The sequence below is a fragment of the Microcaecilia unicolor genome, chromosome 8 (assembly GCF_901765095.1).
Source record: "Microcaecilia unicolor chromosome 8, aMicUni1.1, whole genome shotgun sequence".
In the NCBI taxonomy this organism is placed as follows: domain Eukaryota; kingdom Metazoa; phylum Chordata; class Amphibia; order Gymnophiona; family Siphonopidae; genus Microcaecilia; species Microcaecilia unicolor.
The window spans coordinates 65,495,834-65,520,223 of NC_044038.1; the positions used below are offsets into that span (position 1 = coordinate 65,495,834).

The following is a 24,390-nucleotide window of genomic DNA, read 5'->3' on the forward strand; positions in this document are numbered from 1 at the left end:
TACAGTTTTACTAGTTCTCCTGTGTTTTGCTTAGTGTGAGTTTCTAGCTTGTGACTAGTTAGCTTGGGCATAGCTTTCTTGTTAGCTTGTGTACAGCTTTACTAGTTTTCTTGTGTTTAGCTTTCTGGTTTTCCCGTGTGTGTTTTCCTTTGCTTCTGGAGCTTCAGCCCTAGTCCTGTCCGCTGCCAGTACTCCTTGCTACTGGAGCTCCAGCCATAGTCTTGCTACTTGACCTGACCATTGCCTGAATCTGACTACTCTCTGCCTGAACCCCGATACTTGCTGCCTGCTGCCTGACCCGACTACTGCCTGAACCCGGATATTCTCTGCTTGTGGCCAGACCTGACTATTGCCGGAACCAGGACATTCCCTGCCTGTCTGCCTTGCTTTCGCCTAGGTGCCTGGGGGCACTTCTGTATCCTGATTCCTGTTGTTCCTGCTTGCTAGCTCCAGTTCCGGTTTTCCTGCAAGCCCTGCCGGCTGCCCGAACCTGAGGGCTCAACCCTCGGGGAACGGTGGCTAAGCGTAGGTGAAGCCTAGGTCCAGTGTGTTCCTGTCCAGCAGGTTCCGGTCCTGTGTGTTCCAGTCCAGTGGACTCCACTCCAGTGTGTACCAGTCCAGTGGGTTCTAGTCCAGTGCGCACCCGTCCGGTGCGTTCCAGTCCTGTGTATTCCAGTGCAGAACTCCAGTCTGGGGTTCCAGTCCAGCCTTGCCTCGTCTCTGCTTTGAAGGTGACCTTGCCTGCCACTGCTGCTCCACGGTAGTGGTCCAAGGGCTCACAAACCCAGTGCTTCCAGGGAAGAAGCCTGACACCTAGAAGCTTGTGTGAGATTTCACTTGTTTTAGTGCACACAGTGCTTTATGTGTTATTCGGTTTTTTCATACCGATTATAGACATCATTCCAAGTGGACGTTTCAGTGCAATTTAAGAGACTCCTGATGCAGGACTTGTTGGCCGAAACACAGCTGTGTTGAGTCTTGTTTGCGTCATAATAAACATTTAGACCATCTGAAGCATCATCTGCCTTTTTTGAGTCATCTTTGCTGTTGTGTTCTACATAATTAGAAGGCCTGCACAAGTCCTTCTAATTATTTCACAATAGGAGAAAATTGACAACCTGGAAAATAGGTTGAGCCAGGACAATCTGTGCATAATAGACTTCCTGGAATCAGTAAGTGACACTATCCTGGCTGAAACGATGGAAATGTGGCTATTGGCCACATACCCACAAGCAGGAGGTGGGGGCCCCGTACAACTTGAAAAAGCGCACCGAGTGAGGCAGCTGAAAGCAAGAGATCGCCACCCTACAGCAGTTATGATAAAATTATGTATCATACCTGATAATTTTCTTTCCATTAATCATAGCTGATCAATCCATAGACTGGTGGGTTGTGTCCATCTACCAGCAGGTGGAGATAGAGAGCAATCCTTTTGCCTCCCTATATGTGGTCATGTGCTGCCGGAAACTCCTCAGTATGTCGATATCCAAGCTCCATCCGCAGGACTCAGCACTTAGAGAATTACACCCACAAAGGGACACTCTGCCCAGCTCACCACCGCCGAAACGGGGGAGGGGAATTAACCCAGCTCATCCCCACACAAGTGGGGGAGGGGAATCCGTCCAGCTCATCCCCGCGGAGCGGGGGAGGGACACCACACCCGCCGATGCGGGGGGATCTGGCTTATCCTGCAACCGCAACCGCGGGAGGAGCTGACTGACCCTAACACCGCCGAAGCGGGAGGGGTACAAAGCTGCCCTACAGCCGCACGAAGCGGGAGGGAGTGCCGGCAGAATTTTAAGTCTCAATCCAGCCCCGTAAAACGGAGGGGAGAGGAATGCAGCAGCTCACTGTAACACAAATTCGTCTCAACTCTTGAAGAATCCATTGAAAAACTTGAACACAAAGTCCTCCTGAACAGGAACTGAAGACTAAACTTGAACCTGAAATGCAACCAGAATATAAATAATACAGATATCTGGGAGGGGCTATGGATTGATCAGCTATGATTAATGGAAAGAAAATTATCAGGTATGATACATAATTTTACCTTCCATATCATCATGCTGATCAATCCATAGACTGGTGGGATGTACCGAAGCAGTACTCACCCAGGGCGGGACATAGAAATCCCTGACCGCAACACTGAAGCTCCAAACCGGGCCTCCGCCCGAGCAGCCACAGTCAAGCGGTAATGCCTGGAGAAGGTATGGGCCGATGCCCAAGTTGCCGCCTTGCAAATTTCCTCCAAGGAGACGGACCCGGCCTCTGCCATCGAGGCCGCCTGAGCTCTAGTGGAGTGAGCCTTCAGCTGGATAGGCGGCACCTTCCCCGCGGCCACATAAGCCGCTGCAATGGCTTCCTTGACCCATCTTGCCACTGTAGGCTTAGCAGCCTGCAGACCCTTACGAGGACCTGCAAACAGGACAAACAGATGATCCGACTTCCGGAAATCTTTGGTCACTTCCAAGTATCTGATGATGACTCGTCTCACATCCAGATATTTGAGAGCAGAGTATTCCTCTGGGTAGTCCTCCCTACGAAAGGAAGGGAGACAGAGCTGCTGATTCACATGGAAGCGAGAAACAACCTTGGGCAGGAAGGAAGGCACTGTGCGAATAGACACTCCTGCCTCAGTGAAGTGCAGAAAGGGCTCTCGACATGAGAGTGCCTGGAGCTCGGAAACTCTTCTGGCTGAAGTGATAGCCACCAAAAAGACTGCTTTCAACGTCAGGTCTTTCAGAGATGCCCTTGACAAGGGTTCAAAAGGCGGCTTCTGCAAGGCTCTTAGCACCAGGTTGAGATTCCACGCAGGCACCACTGAGTGCAGAGGAGGGCGCAGGTGATTAACTCCCTTGAGAAAGCGCACCACATCTGGCTGCGAAGCCAGGGAAGCACCCTTCAGGCGGCCCCTGAAGCAAGCCAGAGCCGCTACCTGGACTTTAAGGGAACTGAGCGACAGGCCTTTCTCCAGACCTTCTTGCAGGAACGCCAACACTGAAGAAATTGGAGCAGTGAAGGGAGAAAGTGAGCCTGCTTCACACCATGCTGCAAAGGTACGCCAAACCCTGGCGTAAGCAGTAGAAGTAGAGCGCTTCCTCGCTCTTAGCATAGTGGCGATGACCTTGTCTGAGAAGCCCTTCTTTCTCAGACACTGCCGCTCAATAGCCAGGCCGTAAGACCAAAGGGGGAGGGATCCTCCATCACCATGGGACCCTGATGCAACAGGCCCTGCTCCACTGGCAGCCGCAGAGGATCGTCCACTGAGAGCCTGATCAAGTCCGCATACCAGGGACGTCTGAGCCAGTCCGGACCCACCAGGATTATCCGGCCCGGATGCTTTGCCACCCGGTCTAGCACCCTGCCCAACATGGGCCAGGGCGGGAACACATAGAGAAGCTCCTGTGTCGGCCACTGTTGGAGAAGAGCATCTACTCCCAGGGATCGAGGGTCCCGTCCTCTGCTGAAAAAGCGCGGCACTTGGCAATTGGCCGATGACGCCATCAGATCTAGGCTCGGCTGGCCCCAGCGCTTCGTGATGTCCAAGAACGCCTGAGCAGATAGCTGCCACTCTCCGGGATCCAAGGTATGGCGACTGAGAAAGTCCGCCTTGACATTCATGACTCCGGCAATGTGGGCCGCTGACAGCTGTTCCAGGTTTGCTTCCGCCCACTGGCATAGATTCATGACCTCCTTGGCTAGAGGGGCGCTCTTGGTACCTCCCTGGCGGTTGACATAGGCCACAGCCGTGGCATTGTCCGACAGGACCTGTACTGGTTTCAACGCCAGTACCGGGAGGAACTCCAAAAGCGCCAACCGAATGGCTCTGAGTTCCAGGAGGTTGATAGACCACTTTGCCTCTGCAGGAGACCAGAGCCCCTGCACTGTCCTTCCCAAGCAGTGGGCTCCCCAGCCCGACAAAGAGGCGTCCATCGTGACGACAATCCACTCTGGGGTCACCAGAGGCATTCCTGCAGACAACTTGTCTGTCTGCAGCCACCAGCTCAGCGCCTTGCGCACTGCTGGGTCCAAGGGAAGGCGCACAGCATAATCCTCCGACATCGGAGTCCAGCGCTGCAGCAGAGAGAGTTGTAGTGGTCTCATATGAGCCCTGGCCCAGGGCACTACTTCCATCGTGGCCGTCATAGAGCCCAACAGCTGCACATAGTCCCAAGCCCGAAGAGGAGAGGCTACTCGGAACTGGTCCACCTGAGCCTGAAGTTTGACAATCCGATTGTCTGGCAGGAACACTCTGCCCACTTGGGTGTCGAATCGAACTCCCAGATACTCCAGGGACTGAGTCGGGCGCAGCTGGCTCTTCTCCCAGTTGATGATCCACCCCAGGGAGCTCAAAAGAGCAACCACCCGGTTCACAGCTTTGCCGCACTCTGCATAAGAGGGGGCTCGGATCAACCAGTCGTCCAGATAAGGATGGACTTGTACTCCTTCCTTTCGCAGGAAGGCCGCGATGACCACCATTACTTTGGAGAAGGTCCGCGGAGCAGTAGCCAACCCGAAAGGGAGGGCTCTGAACTGGAAGTGTCGGCCCAGGACTGCAAAACGCAGAAAGCGTTGATGAGGAGGCCAGATGGGAATATGCAGGTACGCTTCCTTGATGTCCAAGGAAGCCAAGAACTCTCCTGCCTTCACTGCCGCTATAACAGAGCGGAGAGTCTCCATGCGAAAGTGCCGCACTTTCAAGGCCCGATTGACCCCTTTGAGGTCGAGGATAGGCCGGACAGAACCTCCTTTCTTTGGTACCACAAAGTAAATGGAGTAACGTCCCTTGCCAATCTGATTTTCTGGCACCGGAACGACCGCACCCAGGCGTATCAGGTTGTCCAAGGTCTGCTGCACTGCCACAGCTTTGACCGGAGACTTGCAGGGAGAGAGTACAAACCCATCTCTTAAGGGTCGGCAGAACTCTAGCTTGTAGCCGTCTCTGATGACTTCCAGCACCCAAGCGTCTGAAGTTACCCTGGTCCACTCGCCCAGAAACGAGGACAGGCGTCCTCCAATTTGCACTGGGCCATGGACCAGGACCCCGCATTTGGGTATGAGACCCTGGGGGAGGACCGGAGGGCGCACCTCCGGGACGGCGGTCTCTGCGAAAGGAATGCCGCTTGGGGGAGAAGTTCCTCTTGAAGGAAGAGGGGGCAGAGGAGCCCGACTTGCCCGGGGGGTACCGACGGGCTTCCTGAAACCGTCCTCTGGAGATACCGGGGCGAGCACTGGCCCGAGCCCTGACCTCTGGTAACCTCTTGCCCTTAGACGTGCCGAGATCGGTCACAATTTTGTCCAGCTCGACCCCAAAGAGCAGCTTGCCTTTAAAAGGCAACTTAGCCAGGCGGGACTTAGAGGCGTGGTCCGCAGACCAATGTTTCAGCCAAAGCCACCGCCGCGCAGAGACTGTCTGAGCCATACCTTTAGCCGAGGCTCTCAAGACATCATACAGCAAGTCTGCCAAATAAGCCAAGCCCGACTCCAGGGCCGGCCAATCAGCCCTCAAGGAAGGATCCGAGGGGGAAGCCCGCTGCACAATCGTCAGGCACGCCCTGGCCACGTAGGAGCCACAAACTGAGGCCTGCAAACTTAAGGCAGCCGCCTCGAAGGACGACCTTAAGGCCGCCTCCAATCTTCTGTCTTGGGCGTCCTTTAGGACCGTGCCACCTTCCACCGGCAACGCCGTTTTCTTAGTCACCGCAGTGATTAAAGAATCCACGGTAGGCCAAAGAAAGGCCTCACGTTCACTTTCAGGCAAAGGATAGAGGCGGGACATAGCCCTAGCCACTTTGAGGCTCGCTTCAGGGACATCCCATTGAGCCGAAATTAAGGTGTGCATGGCATCATGCACATGGAAGGTTCTAGGCGGGCGCTTCGTCCCCAGCATAATGGCGGAGCCAACAGGGGCTGAGGGAGAGACGTCCTCCGGAGAGGAAATCTTTAAAATGCTCATGGCCTGCATTAACAGGTTGGGCAAATCCTCTGAGCGAAAGATCCGTGCTGCAGAGGGGTCATCCGCTCCATCCGAGCGGGAATCCGTCTCCTCCAAGGAATCCCCAAAGGACCATTGGGAGAACTCAGATACGCTGCCCTCATCTACATCAGAGGAAACAGCGTCCTCTAAGGCCTGGGCATCCACCCGAGGGCGTTTACTTCCGGGGGCCTCAACCCCTTTATCGGACAAGGGAGAAGGGGCAGCGTTCTGCATAAGGAAGGCCTGATGCAGCAGCAAAATAAACTCGGGGGAGAAACCCCCCAGACTGTGCACTTCAGCAGCCTGGGCCACAGCCCTAGACGCACCCTCAACCGGCGCTCGTAAGAGCGGGGGAGAAACATGCTGCGCATCCAAGATGGCGTCCGGCGCAACACTCCGCGAAGGAGCCGCGCGGGAAGAACGGCGCTTAACTTTAGCCACTTTTTTGCCATCGCCCAAATCAAGGGCGGCCATGGCATGAACGTCTCCCAGCTCAAGGGCGGCCCAAGAAGAAGCCGTCCGAGCAGAGTGGCCGGCCAAGATGGCGGAGGCGAGCAGCGGGGGATGGGCGTTTATGGCGGGAAAAACCGCCGCACCGGAGGAAGACCCGGGACACTGACCGGCCTCCGAACTGACACCCAACAAGGGCGAATCAGACTTTAATACCCCCGCATCCCCGTTAGGAGCGCACACGCGGTCCGGGGAGCGATTCTTCGCGCCCTCGCCCTCCGACGCCATAGGCCACATGGAGATCAATCGGGGAACCCCCTGCCCGCTATAAAAAATCTCGCTCCGAGCTGTAACGACCTGGTGTCCCAGTGAGCAGCTGCAATAAACGTTTAAATAAACGTCGAAATAAACGCCTTTAAGGACGTCCAAAATTTTTTTTTTTAAACAGAGCCAGCGGGAGGGGGGAGAAAAGGAGGGACCTGGCGCCACCAGGTTTGCACTTGCTCAAGAAGAGCCCTCAACCCCAGGCACTCAACAAAACCTAAAAATTAGGCTTGGAGGCCTAGCCAGAGCTGCTGCTGTGTGTGACCACCACCTGCTGAGATAGAGAACATACTGAGGAGTTTCCGGCAGCACATGACCACATATAGGGAGGCAAAAGGATTGCTCTCTATCTCCACCTGCTGGTAGATGGACACAACCCACCAGTCTATGGATTGATCAGCATGATGATATGGAAGGTTAAATTTCATAGATACAAATCAAACATGGCTGTTCTCAGGGCCTACAAATCTCAGCAGCAAGATCTCAAATTTGATGGGCAAACCATACGCCTATTTCAGGTTTACTCAGCATTGCTATCTGCCTGAAGACAGACATTCTGTCCTATGTGCACCAGCCTGATAGAACGCAAATTAAAGTTCCAACTACAATACCCAGCAACTTTAAAAATCTTCTATAAAGGGAAGTTAAACACCTATGCAATGCCTAAGTTGGCACTGGACTGGCTAAACACCTTGCACACCATGTAAATGGGCAGGCAACTGAGATCAGTGAGAACAATTCAATGGAGAAAGTGGCCTAAGAGCTACACATTAAAACCTACACCATGCAGTGAGTACTACTCATATGGATGCAATTCAATCTACCAGTAATTGCTACTTGGACAGATTAACATGTACAATGCTAGTGAAAGGGGGAACCCTCTGCACACCAGTGACTCCAAGGTTGTTTTCTGATAAGAAGACCGATGCATTATGATAATTATGTTCAGCCTCAGGGCAAGGGTTGGGCAGAGATAGGAAGGAGAGTGGGCTGGATTTTGCTACTTCAGGGGATCCAAATCCTGCACTGGGGAATTTTGTATTTTCTCTTTTCAGTGTGCTACATGTTTCATGTCTTGTTGAAAGCTACTGAGGCACAAGCTGTTGGGGAATTGGAGGGCAGAGAGGACTGTGGGGCAAGGCTGGGCACCCTGGGGTCCTTCTGGTCACTTATTCACTCGACTTCTCTCTCATCACTAGGAGGCAGCAGCTGGTCTACTGTAGGTTAGCATCACAGAATGTGGGATTTCCTCCCCTATAAAGAACACTAAAATATTACAAATGTTAAATCACCGTAAAGTAGACATAGAATGCATGCAGGAGACTAGACTGACTGACGAAGAACATTGGAAGCTCCAGCAGACATGGGAGGGGAGGTGCCACTTCAGACAGGAGGAGGGGAAGGGTGGCAGAGCTTATACATAACCAGCTTAATTATCAGGCCAAATTAATCTTTAAGGATGAGGAGGGAAGTTACTTGCAGTTGCGGATCCACAGGACTTGGCATTCTCTACTAGTTTTATACTCTTCCATCCCCTATGAACCACAGTTTTATCCTACCCTATTACAGAAATTGTTCCCCTATAGTCAGAAAAACCTACTGATGCTTGGAGATACAAATTTGGTTTTAGATAGGGCCTTAGATTGATCACATACTCCAGGAAAAACGCATGCTCAAAGTCCTGGAGAAGGCTTCTATATCAATTCACCAAAGACCTAGACCAGGTAGATCCCTGGCGTCTTCTTCACCCTACACGTTTCGTGAGCACATGGAACCATGTCCAAACTGGATTACATTCTAATACATCAAAATCTCTTCCAAAGAGTAACAGGAGCTCATGTGGGCCCAGGGGATGTATCGGATCACTACACTGTGTCAATTGATATTGACACCCCCCCCCCCCCCCCCCCCCCCCCGACAGTCATTTCAGCCACAGCATCACTGGCACTTCCTGGCATACCTAGCAACAAACCAAGAATTCCAGAACCACCATAAAGATAGATAGGAATTCTTTGTCTCAATCAATGGGTTACATAAAGATCAACTGGGGCTATTTTGGGAAATGGCAAAGGTCATAATGAGAGGGGAAATGATAGCATATACGAGTGCACGGGGAAAAAAGGATATCAGCCAGCACAATGCAATTAGGTCAACTAGATTCCCTAAAAAAATATATGCTAGAACACCAACGACAAAAAACAAGGAAGCCTATTACACAGCCCAAAGAGCCTGCCAAGAGTGGGAAAGCGCGGGGTACAAATGTAACAAAAATAGAAAATAAATAAATAAAAACAAACACTCTCATCCATGAGCAAACCACGTTTGTTGCTGTATCGCAAATTCAAATTCTTTAAGTATGGCAACTGGTCAAGGAAACTGATGGCATGATTAGTTAAAACTTGGAGGAGGGGGGCTCCTGGGCGGTGCTGGCTTTGAGGGACAAGGCAGGGATCGTCACTAGAAATCACGATAAAGTCCAACAACTGTTTACTATTTCTCCACCCTATGGACCTACACCGGGGAATAACCACAACCACTCTGTGAGCAAATTTTTGGAAGCAGAAGCTGCCTAAACTAACACCAGAAGCTATAACAACCCTCAACAAGCCCGTTCAACCCAAGGAACTACGACACGCTATCTGTTCCTTGAAAACATACTCAGCCCCGGGTACGGATGAATTCTCTGGGAGCTACTATAAGAGTCTTCAAAATCAGCTTATAGGGCCTTTACACTCCTACCTCAAGGAAGTTGTGGATGAGGGCTCTTTCCATCTGTGTGCTAATATGGCCCTAATCACACTCATACTCAAACAACAAAAGCCCAAAGATAGGCCTTTATGAGTCAACCCTACATCCCTTCTGATCGTAGACATAAAACTGCTAGCTAAGGTTATGGCCACAAGACTGGGGGAAATACTTCCCGAGTTGGTAACTGAATCCCAAGTAGACTTTGTGAAGGGCAGTCAGTCCTCAACGTACAAAAAATACTCTTAGCCATAACACATTGCCAAGCATCCAAGGATAGGAATGAACCTCTCTCCTATGCAAGATATGTTGGATATCTCTCTCAGATTAACTTCATTATGCCAAACAGAGACTCATTCTAGAATTCATAAAGTATAGCATGTAAAAGCAATACAGGACATTAAAAAAAAAAACGGCATTTTAAATTTGAATCAATTACCATTGCAGTTTTTTCCCCCCTATGGCAGTCTCCCTTTTTCTTCCAGTTTTTAGCAGGCTCTCTTTATAACATTCCAATTTATATACAGTGTTTGTATCATAAACATTGCGATACATCATTTCTTCTTTATCTCAAGAGTCCACTTACTTGTGGTTAATCCTCTCATTAACTATTAGATTTAACAAGCTGAACATAATTGTGGGCTATCCTGAATTGTTACATGGCTACAAAATATTTCCATCCTGTAGGAGATTTAAAAAAAAAAAAAGAGAGTATTCTGTAGGTTGCTTTAATGCATTTCTTTTGTGCTGCTTTAGATTTGCTGGTTCAAATGAACAGGCCTGGTATGCTATTCTGCATTTCTTGTGGCCTAGCATCACTGTCTTTAATTCAGTAAGAAAAGGATTTTCCACAGACAATAAAAAGAATGTGCCACAAAAAGCAGAGGAAAGATCATGATAACTTACTTTTAACAGGTGTTCCTTGAACCTATTATTCTGTTTGAACACTTTTCTTTGAATCTCCTGGATAAGAACAAGGGGACCGGTTCATATGGCCAAAGGAGCAGACTGTAGAGGAAATCCTACAGAAACCTAAAACATGAATGCACGTTTCAGAAATCATCAGGCAGCTCACAATCACTTCATGAGAACAGAGTCAAGTCAGCATCTGCTGTCAAGAATCTTCTCAACTTTAACCAATACAAACTATAAAACAGACATTCTAGTTATATACTGGAGAACTCAGTGATCAATTCTAAATGATTCTACAAAATGAACAAATCGATACTGTGGTTAACGTTTCCAAATGAAAAGCTAACCCTGCATATAAATGTGGGAATCTCATATTCCAGTTGAGCAGAGACCTACTCCCTCTACAATTATTTATTCATTCATTCATGACATCTATACCTTACATTAGCCCGAAATAGACTCAAGTTCAATGTGACTTACAAACAAATAATAAAGTGAATAAAACATTATAATGTACAGAATATAACACAAATTACAATAAGTTCAAGAAGCAAATTAATACATGTGCAGTAAGTAACCAGGGATTTAGACTACCTCAAGGACAAACAAATTAAGGGTGGATAGGTAAGAGCATAATTAGGTAGGACTTGATGGGAAAGGAGATTAAGAAAAGGGTGTGGGTAAAATTCAAACAGAGTTCTTTGTATTCAGAAAGGCCAGCCTGAAGAAATGTGTTTTTAGAAGACTTCTAAAAGTTAAGTAATCATCTTTAAACCTGATTGATTTAGGGAGAATTCCAAATTTTGGTGGCTTGATAGGAGAAATTAGGAGAGTGAATTGTTTTATATATCACAGAAATGTAAGACAAGATATTCTCTAGATGATGAAACAGCATTACGAGGGGGTAATTCAATAAGATTATTCATACATGATGGGGCTTGACCAAACAGAATTTGGTGAATGAAAACACATAATTTGAAAGATATTCTATCTCTTATTAGTAACCAATGTAGCTCATATAAAAGAGGAGTGGCTTTGGCAAAATGAGGAGATCTACATATAAGACGAGCTGCAGTATTTTGAGTTGGTTGTAATCTTTTGAGAAGACCATGTTTAAGTCTAGCATAGATGGAATTGCAATAGACTAATTTGGTGAGGACAAGGGATTGAACCAGAGTACAAAAGACAGATTTAGAGAAAAATGGCCTCAATCTCTTTAGCTTCAATAGTGAGTGAAAGACACTTGAGGTCAACTTAGAGACGGTGGGAAACAATCTATTGTGACTCCCAAGATTTTCATTGATGACTCAAAAGGAATAGGTTTTGTTCTTAATAGTGAAGTTATTAAGATTCATAAGATGGTGAGGGTTAGTTATAATTAGAAACTTAGTTTTATCCGTATTAAGTTTTAGTTTGAAATTAGAAGCCCGTGATTCCATAAGTTTTATCCCTAATCATGTGATTTATTTCAAATAATTCCTTAGAGAATGGGATATAAATGGTGACATCAGCATATATGTCGAAAGACCATGTTTTTCTAAAAGATCACCAAGAGGTATCATCTTAATGTTAAACAAAATGGGGGCAAGAGGGGAGCCTTGAGGGACCCCACAGCCAGGAGACCAAGTGAAAGAAAGTACACCTGATTGTTTGACTTGATACAACCTAGATCTTACGAAGCCAGAAAACCATTTCAGGACAACTCCACAGATTCCGTAACAGTCAAGATTATTATGATCAACAGTATCAAATGGCACTGGATAGATCAAATTGAAGTATTAATATTTTGTTGCCAAAACTTAATTCTCTCCTAAAGTTAGCTAAGAGGATGGTATGCACAGTTTCTGTATTGTAAGAGGGACTGAAATCAGATTGTGAACTATGCAAAATGGCATGAAGCTGAAGATACTCTATAAGTTGGCAAATGACAAATCCTTCCATTACAAGAAGAGGAATTGAGGCTACTTGTCTATAGTTGGAAACTAAACTTAGGCTAGTTTGGGTATTTTTAGGTATACGAGTCAAAATAATATTGTCATTGTCAGAGGGAAAGAAACCTTGAGACAACATCAAAATAAGATTCAAGTGCAAATGTAAGAATAAATCAGGAGCTGACTTTAGGAGATAAGTAGGGCACGTATCAAGCAGACAATGTGAATTTGTGTATTTGCGTAATTGCGTAACGCATGATTGACCTGATCAGTAGTGATTGGATGAAAAACAGACCGATTCTATCTGCTTCAGACAGAGGCAGTAAAGGATCATGTAGAAAGTCTATAGATGAAGGGGTATTGTTAAGTTGTAAGTAGTCAGGTGGTCAACAGTAGGTGTGGGATCAGTTGAATTGGTTATTAATTGAGTGACCAATAAACTATTAACTAATAAGTACAGTTTCCTCGAGTTGACTACTGTATCACCAATGAATTTGGAATAGTAGGAGGTTTTACAATAAAGATTGCTACTATAGAACGAGGAATTGCTCCTGATGTAAAAGATCTCTTGGAGACGCATCTCATCCTTATTGTGAAAAAGACAAAGAGGCCAAATGCAGCAATGGGCGCTCAGCCTGGATATTCAATGCCAGAATGTTTCCAGTGAACCAGGATGTTTCCGGTGACCGGCACTGAATATCTGCTTTTTTTTGTGGCCGGCTTAAACTTAACCAGACGTGTAATTAGACTCTGGAATTCGTTGCCGGAGAACGTGGTACGGGCGGTTAGCTTGACGGAGTTTAAAAAGGGGTTAGATAGATTCCTAAAGGACAAGTCCATAGACCGCTATTAAATGGACTTGGAAAAAATTCCACATTTTTAGGTATAACTTGTCTGGAATGTTTTTACGTTTGGGGAGCGTGCCAGGTGCCCTTGACCTGGATTGGCCACTGTCGGTGACAGGATGCTGGGCTAGATGGACCTTTGGTCTTTCCCAGTATGGCACTACTTATGTACTTATGTACTTATGATTAAGTATATAGCAGCCAAAGATAGGACTGCTATTTAGGCGGTTCGATTTGGCTGCTAAGCTTGGCTGGTAAACTGCTGAATATTCACAGCTAACCAGCTATCTCACACTGAATATTAGCACTTAGTCGGCTAAGCACTACTTAACTGGCCAGGAGCCGCTTGTGGCTGGTTAAATAGTGTTGAATGTTGGGGGGGGGAGGGGGAAATGTTTTCATACCAACTATTTTCCCTTCCTAAAACTGGACAAGTAAGCAGTCTAACTATAGAACTTAAGTCATCTCTAATTATTCATAACAATAGTTAGGCATTTCATTGTCAGGAATGACCTTGGGTCTCATGTTTCTCAGCTGATGGAACAGGCTGCTCAAACAGTGGATTTGAAAATTAATGTTGACCTTGCTTTGGAGGGGGGGGGGGGGGCAATGTAGAAAGCATTACCATGGGTATAACATGGTTTTACTGCCGGTTTCACTGGCCAAGCAATGCAGAAAGGGTTTCAGCATGGTTGTTAACTCACTTGGAAACCATTACCGCATACCACATTGAAATGCATTGTAATGAGGTCAATATCAATTCTGCAGTCATGCAATTACAAAAAAAAAGAAAAAAAAGAAAAAAAAAGTGTTTTTGACTCATGCTGTACACGGGAAAATTTTCACCAGGTCTGGGGCAGCATAGAAGGGTTGGTTGAGAGAAGCTGTTTCTAGTGGCTCTCCCTCAAACCTAACCAACCTGCTCCAGATTGCTTTTTGCACAGTCCCTGGTAATCTAGTGCCCCCCCACCTCTACCCCCAAACCACCTGAATTTAACTTTAAAATCCTCCTAAGTGTCAAGTGGAAGCCCGCACCCAATGACCCCTTCTCCAGGCCCCCTCAGACTGCATGGGGTCGGGCACCACCATTTCTGAAGATGGTGCCAGTAGCAGAAGCAAGTGGGTATTGGTCCTGCCTTATTTAAGACACTGGGTCTGGGGGTAGGTCCCCCCCCCCCCCCCCCCCAAGGAGATACCAGGGAGGTTTTGTTTTTTATGTTAAGTTGAATCGGGAAGTGTGAGGAGGTTCTATCAGACACACCATGGACTTTTTTTTTTAATATAAAGGGTCATGGATTTGATATACTGCTTTTCTGTGGTATACCTAAAGTGGTTTACATTTATTATATGCAGCTTCTACTGTCCCTAGTGTGTCAACAATCTAAAGTTTTATACCTGGGGCAATGGAGCGTTAAGCAGAGGCCGACTGAATTTCGGTTTCAGCACTGGCCAGAAATTCGGGTTGTCATTTTCGTCAAAACCAAAACTCCCCCCTCCCCCCATCCTCTTTCAGAAGTCAGGCATACCGGCAGCAGCTCCTCTCTCCCGAGCTCCCCCCCCCAAAGCTATTGTTGGGGTTGGAAGAGTAGAGGGTGGCGGGGGGGGGGGGGGGTTATTACAGTTGCTCATTATTTTCTATTTGTGATTTATAAACCACAGTTTACAGCATATTGTTCCTTTTTAAACTTTAATTAAAAAATTGTGCAGATGAGGGCAGAGCTCACAGAGACGGAGACGAGGTCAAACTTTGTCCCGGTGTCATTCTCTAGTCTGTGTAGGAATCTGTAACAGACATCTTGTTCCAGTTTCCCCATAGCAAGCATACTAGTGCTCTAATGTATTTCAGTAGCATAAGTAAACAAAATAACTATTTCTGAAGGTTACAGGTACGGGTAGGTTTGGAGGAGATTACTTGTGGGCATGGAATAGATCTTAGCAGAGACAGGCAGGTATGGATTAGTTTCCAGTGATGTATGTTGACAATTTTTGCACCTTGTAAGTGTGCCGTGAGATGAAAAAGGTTGAAAATCACTGCTCTAATGCATGTTCTGCAAACTGCAACCCAGCAAACATTACAGCCAAAAAAAAAAAAAAAAAAAAGAAGCACAAGATAGTCCAAGGTGATCGAGCTCTTTCTCACAAGCTACTGGCTCACAGAATTCAAACAAAATGTTGTCTCTATTCTGAAGAACATCACAATAAGTTTGTTTACAAATGAGATTTAAACTCCAGATATTCTACTGACATGAGTCAAACAGCCATGCCCCCAAGGAGGAAAAGTCTTATACCCTGTTGCTTCCTTTCTCTGCTACTATAAAAACACACAACTATTTTGGTAAAGCAACAACCCACACAATTTCCCTACAGAGACAAACAAACATAAATAGTGATGATGCCCAAGAGTCAAAGAAGTAGAAAAACACTCAGCTTATATTTTCTTTTTAAAAAAAGACTGCATGGAAAAAAAAACTATGAAAAAGTTTTCCTATCAGCTAGCAACAATAAAAATATTATTTTGCCTAAACTAGCCTGAATGTTATCTGCCACAGTGCATATCTCCAGAACTAACCATATTTCATAAACGGAGATAAAATAATTGTGATAAGTGAATTTCTACTTCTCACAGTACAGCTATATTCTTTAATGTTTCTCATTAAGAACCAAATCTGAAATGCCATTCTGCTTAAATTACATACAAATCAATTACAGCCATGAACACAATAACATAACAAGAACCTAACAGCATCACAAACCAATTAAGACAGAACAAACAACAGTTATTCTAGGTAACACTACCTCATTAATCTTCTGTCCAGCATTTTTGCTGTTTTAAAAAGATGTTTTTCTACTAACGTGGCTTCTGACATGTGCTATCACACTAGAAACTCTACAGCATGTCCAGGGATAAAAATGAATGCAAAACTTTCAAAAGACATCCTCATACTTAAACCTGATGCTGACTTTTGAACCTGGAGCTCTAGCCACGCCATCAAGATCAGGGTATTTTTTTACAACAATAGCAGCCACGATAACAATTGGTCCTCTCTATTTACATATAGTACTATTACACCAACCATGATTCAATTTTTAATTATTCAACTATTGTATTGGCCCAACTACAAGACCAGAGTTCTTTGAGACCTAGAATTCCAAATACCTACCCTTCTGTCATATATTCCCAGCCAAACAGTCCAAAACACAGCACCACTGCTGCCAGGAAAAGCAGCAGCAACATTCAGCCCAGACACAACAGGATAATCAACCTACACTGTCAAACATATTTTTCCCACCAGCCCATGCCCAGTACAGAGGAGTCAATGGGGCAGTTATGAGAAGTCTGATGGGGGCATTCAATGGAACTGCCAAGTAGTGGTGCTAAGCCACAGGAGTGCTACCATAGAAGTGAGTTTGGGAAGGGAGGAGGAAATGGTTTTACGGATGGGGCTGTGGTACCAGAGCCCAGGTAAAACAAACCACACTGCGGCAGCTGCAGGTAAAAGCAAATAATATTTATTGAAGGTGTTGGGCAAGGGATCCTGTTTAATTCACAGGGAGGAAGAAGGCAAACTCAAAGCAAAATCCTTGAATGTGACAATGCCCTTGGGTGACCTGCTCTTGCAGGGACACAGCATACATTCCTGTCTCTTGGCACAACAGCACACTCTGCTTATCTCTGGCCTAGCTCGCCAGTTACCAATGCAATCTCTATCAAGTACCCTGGTCAAACTACAAAGTCTGCGAGGTTCCAAGCTGGTCTTGGCCTACCCAACTGTAGTTGCAGTTTACACACAGGTGGTGGAGTCATATGCCAAGAGGCATCGCTGCTTCTTTCTGGGCCTCTCTATCTCAACTCTGGCCCTGCCTTTTATGGCAGCTGTCCTCCTGGTTCCACCCCTCCTGTGTCACTTCCTCTTTGAGCAGGACTATGGGGCTTAAAATGGTTCCATCGCTGTGAAGGAGTATTCTTAAGGGGAAGGGGCAGCATGTTATAGACTCCCTCACAGCGGCACATAAACAAAAGGTTTTATAGTGTAATAAAATTCTCTCCCTCTGGCTCTTTCTAGGGTTGCCTTAATAAAACTGAAAGAAGACTGGTTCGCCAAATGTGCCAAAACTCTTACCAAATATTTGTAAAAATATCACTTCCTCACAGTTTCTCCTTTAGCTCAGTGTGCTCTATGCTTCAAAAGTTAACAGTGAAAGGAGCACCATGTTAGTAAGGTTCTGGGTGCTCTTCTTCTAAGGCAGGTGAACATGAAACATCTACTAATGTCAGGAAGACCCCTGATGTTTTTCTGTTGGTTGGGATTCATGATCTGTACATATTTTTTCACATATACCTCTCCCATACTTTTAGATAAACTGAGAAGAGCAAAGGTTAACATCTGTTTTGGGGTTGTTGGTTTTTTTTTGTTTTTTTTTGTTTTTTTTTTTGGGGGGGGGGAATCCTTATTGTTCTTACCCAGTTATTTTATTTCACTGTTCATCCAGTTTACTTTCACAATTTTGAATCCATATGATGTTTACATTATACCACAGTGTCTTATATAGTCATGTGCTACATACCTTACTAATCTGTATACTGCTAGGGACCTGTGTGAATCAGTTTCTCTTCCATCTACAGCTTGTACTCACACCTTGGTTTATACAGTATGTGTTCTAGCTTTATATTTTAAATCAAAATTGTCCTACAATTTAATTTACATTTGGTTAATAATATTAGCATATTTATTCATCCATCAAACTTTGTTTTCATTTTATGCTCAGTCATATATTTTTATATTATAACCCATCTGATACAACACTCCCAGCTTTTAGGTGCTGCCTACATGGATTTCAATTGAGTCCCCTGAGGAAGCAATTTGGTGAGATCTATGTCGGGACTGAGATAAAGGACTTACATAGTAACATAGTAGATGACGGCAGAGAAAGACCTATATGGTCCATCCAGTCTGCCCAACAAGATAAACTCATATGTGCTACTTTATGTGTATACCTGACTTTGATTTGTATCTGCCATTTTCAGGGCACAGACCGTAGAAGTCTGCCCAGCACTAGCCCCGCCTCCCTCCACCGGCTCTGCCACCCAATCTCCGCTAAGCTTCTGAGGATCCCTTACTTCTGATCAGGATTCCTTTGTGTTTATCCCACACGTTTGAATTCCATTACCGTTTTCATCTCCACCACCTCCCGCGAGAGGGCATTCCAAGCATCCACCACTCTCTCCGTGAAAAAATACTTCCTGAAATTTTTCTTGAGTCTGCCCCCCCCCCCCTTCAATCTTATTTCATGTCCACTCGTTCTACCGCCTTCCCATCTCCGGAAAAGGTTCGTTTGCGGATTAATACCTTTCAAATATTTGAACGTCTGTATCATATCACCCCTGTTTCTCCTTTCCTCCAGGGAATACATGTTCAGGTCAGCAAGTCTCTCCTCATACGTCTTGTAAAGCAAATCCCATACCATTTTTGTAGCTTTTCTTTGCACCGCTTCAATTCTTGAGATATATGAAGATCTTTTGCTACAAATGAACGTTGTGTCAGATCTATATTGTCAATCAGATCACTGCAAGTTTTCTCAAGGAGATTCCGAACGACTTATGCATGAGATTAGTATTTGGTTATACTTCATGTTTATGAAAATGTGATTTTTCTCCTTGATGTGCGATGACTGAAACTGATGCAAGTCCATTCATATAGTTATACTATATATATTGGATACATTACATATTATTTCTGAGCACATCATGTTGATTTTTCATTGAAGATTTTTACCAAACTTGTTTATATTAGTTGAAATTTGAAGTTTTTAAAATTATTATAATTCCTTCTTTTGGAACTGATTAAGTTTAATTAGAACAAACATATACTGCGCAATGCCACTATACACCTTCATTCACAATTAACTAAAGAGCTTTTTCTTTATTTTGTAACCCTTCTCAATTTTGACCAATCACTGCAGAAACAACCCTCAGGCAGAGGAAGTAGGGGGAAGAATATGCCAGAATGACTTCTGGAACCTGGTAGTCACAGGTCCTAAGTTGGGTCATTACATGTCACCAATGTATAATGGCTGACACACTTCTCTCTAGGGCAGCGATCCTGTATTTGAAGTGGGGATCATGTTGGCAAAAAGACTTAAGTGCGAGAGCCAGACCAGTGCTGTATAAAGTAGATAGTGTCCAGACCCTTGTGATAAGGGGGGGGGGGGGGGGGGGGGGGGAGGGAAGGTAGGTTTCCTCTTCAAACTCTCCTTCGATTCATCTTCTCTTCACCAACATGCTTCTCCCAATACACACCCTCCCCAACCCTATCCCAATCATTACTTCCCACCAGCCTCTCCTCTGTCAGTAGCCATCATCCTGTCCTCAATCCCTCTAAGCTGTCTCTCCCCCTGGTTTGTTAATGCCCCCTGGCCTTTCCCAGAGTTTTGCCGCATGCACTGCCTGTGGGACAACTGTTCTGTTTTCTTCCAGTATCATGTGGCTCTTGGTGAATTTTATGTGTATTATTGTCTAAACTTCTTAACCGTTTACACAGTTTCACAGAGAGACGTAAAGTCCTGAAGGAAAATGAAGACATTTTCTGGAAAGCCTCTGGGGATGAGGGGTATATGTAAAGCATCTGTTTACGCTTTCCAAAAATACTAGGACTAGGGGGCATGCGATGAAGCTACAATGTAGTAAATTTAAAACAAATCTGAGAAAATGTTTCTTCACTCAACGTGTAATTAAACTCTGGAATTCGTTGCCAGAGAATGTGGTAAAGGCGGTTAGCTTAGCAGAGTTTAAAAAAGGTTTGGATGGCTTCCTAAAGGAAAAGTCCATAGACCATTATTAAATGGACTTGGGGACAATCCACTATTTCTGGGATAAGCAGTATAACATGTTTTGTACTTTTTTGGGATCTTGCCAGGTATTTGTGACCTGGATTGGCCACTGTTGGAAACAGGATGCTGGGCTTGATGGACCTTTGGTCTTTCACAGTATGGCAATACTTATGTACTAATGCACTTATGGGAGTACGTATTATTCAGGGAAGAGAGTTAGGGAACCACCATTGGTCCTGTGGCCTTACAATGAAGAACACTGTTCTAGGGGCTGTGAATGCTACATGTACTGCAGCCCATTCTACAGATAGATACACATATACATATACATATATTTCATTAACCCAGATGCCATGCCTAAGCAGTTCCAGTATTGCTGCTGGCTAAGAAAGGAAATCTTCTCTAGGACTTGGCCTCAGCACAGCTTCTTTGACTAGCAGAGATCGGCGTATGCAGAGGCTCTTTTCTCACTTTGATCAAGCATACTGCCTCCATGGTAAATACAACTACCTTATATATACACTTGAGACTACTCCCCTCCGCCCCCTCCCCATATTGGGAGTTTTCAGAAGAGTCCCTCAAACTGAAAGCGTTCACTCCATGCGATCTCTGACTCCCTGAGAGCAAATAAAAGTGTCTGTCCTGTAAATGTGCATATCCATCTTGAACATCCAAGTCAAGTCCTTCCTGTAGTTTTTCAAAGCCAATGACCACACCATTAGCTATAAAACTCCTCCTACCAAAACAGTTCTACCCTTTACCATCTTCCTATCTGGGAAAACCTTGGATGATGCCTAATTGGGGAAAGAAAATAAAAATCCACTCAAATATAGGTACTCTTTCTTACTAGCATGCCACACTTACACAGCACAAAAAAACTTGCCTTTATAAGAGAGGGGATATGGGTGGGGGGGGGGAATTTATTTTTGTTACATTTGTACCCCGCGCTTTCCCACTCATGGCAGGCTCAATGCGGCTTACATGGGGCAATGGAGGGTTAAGTGACTTGCCCAGAGTCACAAGGAGCTGCCTGTGCCGGGAATCGAACTCAGTTCCTCAGTTCCCCAGGACCAAATGAACAGGAAACATGAGATAATTGTGGAAGATGGCCATCTGATGACAGGTGGATGAAAAAGAGCACAATGAAGTTGACTAGAAGACAAACACAAGGGCATCAGTGGCTCTACTATGCAATAGATAATTGACTAAAGCTTGGGGGGGGGGGGTGAGGCTTTTCCTGATGGTTTCCTTCTGCTCTTGCTTGGTAGAAACCAGCCGCTGTTGGACTGTGCTACAATGAGCCTTCATTTTCAAATAACTGAGAATGTTCACCCTATTTTGTACAATAATTTATTTCAGCTCAGTCACTGCAATAACATTCTCTGGAGAGGGGCCATGCACCAGGGCTCTTTCTAGAATCCTGCAATCATGGATTCAAGTCCTGATGTGTAATGATTTGAACTCCTTTCCTTCCTAAGGGCTGTGAATCCAGCATTCCCCAACTTAATTGGCTTAGGAATTTAATTCAGGTACTCCACATAGAAATAAGAAGAACTGCTATAGAGCCACTGGGTCTGTCCAACCTTGGCATATTTTCATCCTACTATATACAGCAGAGCACCCTGGGGAAAATGATCCATTTTGGAAGGAAACCCTCGAAAAATGTACACAAATCCAACTTGTGGCCTTGCACTCCTACTCATGATTGGAGTTCTCCAACCATCACTGCTCCTTTCTCTGTTATTACCTCTTTGCTTTCTTCCATCCCCACCATCCCCCAGACTCTATAAAGCGCTCCTAAAAATACGTGCCGAAATCCAAGCATATTCTGTAACAACGCACTAATTGGTTTAACAAGCCAATCAGCATTGATAACAGCACTTAAGCAATATTGAGAATTGGCAATAATTAGAATTTATGCACAAAACTCACTATGCGTATTCTAAAACGCAGTGCACCTAATTTCTAATGTGCACAGCCAAAAATGGGCATGATTATGGGTGGGGAAATGAGCGTTTTATGGGCTCTCCAAAATTTACACTTGCAGTTATAGAATATGGCCCAGTGTGCCTAAATCTACACACCGGATTTACATCATATTTTCATTGGCATAAATGGATGTGTGTAGTTTTAGGCACTGGGATATCAACTAAGCATATTCTATATACCATGCCTAAATCTAGGTGCCACTTATAGAATATGCTTAGGCAAAAATGTCCATGCAGATTTTTCAGGTGCCATGTATAAAATCCCCCCATATGGCAGTGCCCTGCATGCTTCATCACATTTAGCAGGCTTTTCACACTGTGCATCCGATTGTTAGTTCCTGTGCTCACTACCCAAACAGTCCTGACCCTCTCCTCCCATGAGGAACCAGAGGCAAATTAAGCATTCAAATACACATGCAAAAAGCAAGACTGTAAACCAGAACAGGTAATTATTGAGTAGAACTCTATGGTGGAGAGGTATAAACTGTATATCAACACAAAAATTCCTCCCAATTTATTAATGAAAACAACAACTGAATTTTCAAAGGGGTCAATCCATTCAGTGAGAGCTGAGCAGATAAGCCACTGGCAGCAACACACTTACTACCTTATAAAGCATCTATATGTATATGTTTTTAGTTATCAAAAGATGCCCACTTTTTATTTTAGCTACATATGTCGTTTTATATATGTAAGAAACACATGGCAATGTACCACCAAGGCTTTAACAGCAGCCAAAAAATAATATTTCTCTCAACATATAGAACAAGCTGCAAATTCAACCAAGTAACTATTTAAAACAGTAAACAGCCTACTGCAAACCCCAAAACAGAACCAGCCTTGCCTGTCACAAGTAACCAGCAATGATTTTGCCACATACTTTGCCAACAAAATTAAAGGTCTCCATCAAGCCCTACAGATAGTCCCATCAAAGCTCCCACCAGCTAACGAAGAAAACACTCCCTCTTTCACCATGCACATCCGTCTGGGACACCTCCAACCAAGTCACAGAGGAAGTTCTTGAAAAAAAATCCTTAAAGGCCTACAGCATACAATCTGCCCGCTTGATCCCTGCCCAGCAAAGATAGTATGAGTGAGCATAGACCTGATTGAAGGAGCCACAAAAATTGTTAAACACCTCTTTTGTGGAAAGGCAGCTGCCAACAATACTAAAAAGAGATGTGCTGTGCCCCCCACCAGGAAAAGCTGAGGTGCCGATTGACACGCAGGTTGCAGAACCACTAGGATCAATGCGGGGGTGGGATCTCGACTGCTTGGAGACGGCGCATCATCACCTCCTGTATGGAGGGGGAGCAATCCTCCCAGCGCAGACGTTTCTTGGGTGCCGAATCCTTCATAATCTCCACCCGACAATAGGGTACAAAAAAATAACCTATTTGGAGATATTTCCCCCGATTTACGATGTCAGCGGCTTCCACGTGCTTCATTAAGACAGTGCAATAAAGTATTATCCTATGCCTATGACATAAAAAGCTGTGAATCTTTGTTTGCCTAAGAGCACTAAGCTGATGGAATGAAGAAAAGAAACAGCATTTCTGGAAAGCGCATTTACGAAACACGGCAAACATTACTAATCCAGAGCCTTCATTTGGTTAGGCATGTTGCCATATCCTTTTGCATTTTTGTGGTTTCTGCATTGCAAAACACTGTGTAATACTTAATGTGGAAAAAAAAAGGACTATGGAAGCAGAGGCCAGTAGTTCCACTTAAAAATAAACTATCAGGAGAAAGCAAAACCAGGACCATTTGTCTTTGCCAAACAGATGAAATGATGAATGCTCCAGGAAACTAAAGTTTACAACTGGGGTTTCTTGTGATTTGTTCCTTTCATAAATATTTTTTCCTGTTCAGTGAAAGGAAAGGTATGTTTCAAGTATTTAAGATCAGCTTTCACGTAACTATAAATTTTTACAAATCACTGCACTTAATCAGCAAGCTTGGGCTGGCAGAACTGTGGGTGATGGTGCAGAGAGACATGAATTAGTGACTTAAGTACAGGAATACTTTAGTCCAGGGTTCAATGTCAGGCCTGGGGGCCAATGGCGTTCCCTTACGATCTCTGCGGCAGCCTCCATCGTCTCTCTCTGTTTTTTAAATTCTGCTACTCTCTACCTCGTTATTACAGCTCACGGGGGAGGGGGTGTGTGGAATAGGCACATGCATGAAGGACAAGGCACTTCTCATAAGTATTGCCATACTAGGACAGACGGAAGGTCCATCAAGCTACTACTACTACTACTACTATTTAGCATTTCTATAGCGCTACAAGGCATACGCAGCGCTGCACAAACATAGAAGAAAGACAGTCCCTACTCAAAGAGCTTACAATCTAATAGACAAAAAATAAATAAAGTAGGCAAATCAAATCA

General features: G+C 45.1%; 1 protein-coding gene across 3 annotated transcripts in view; it reads right to left on the reverse strand.

The window, feature by feature from the left end:
* The window catches only part of NAA60 (N(alpha)-acetyltransferase 60, NatF catalytic subunit), a 95,969-nt gene that overhangs the window by 40,645 nt on the left and 30,934 nt on the right, over nt 1–24,390 (reverse strand). For all 3 annotated transcript variants that reach the window (XM_030211403.1, XM_030211405.1, XM_030211404.1), the window contains one exon: nt 10,403–10,528. The gene's annotated coding sequence lies outside the window, so the exon portion shown is untranslated. The remainder of the gene's footprint in view (nt 1–10,402; nt 10,529–24,390) is intronic.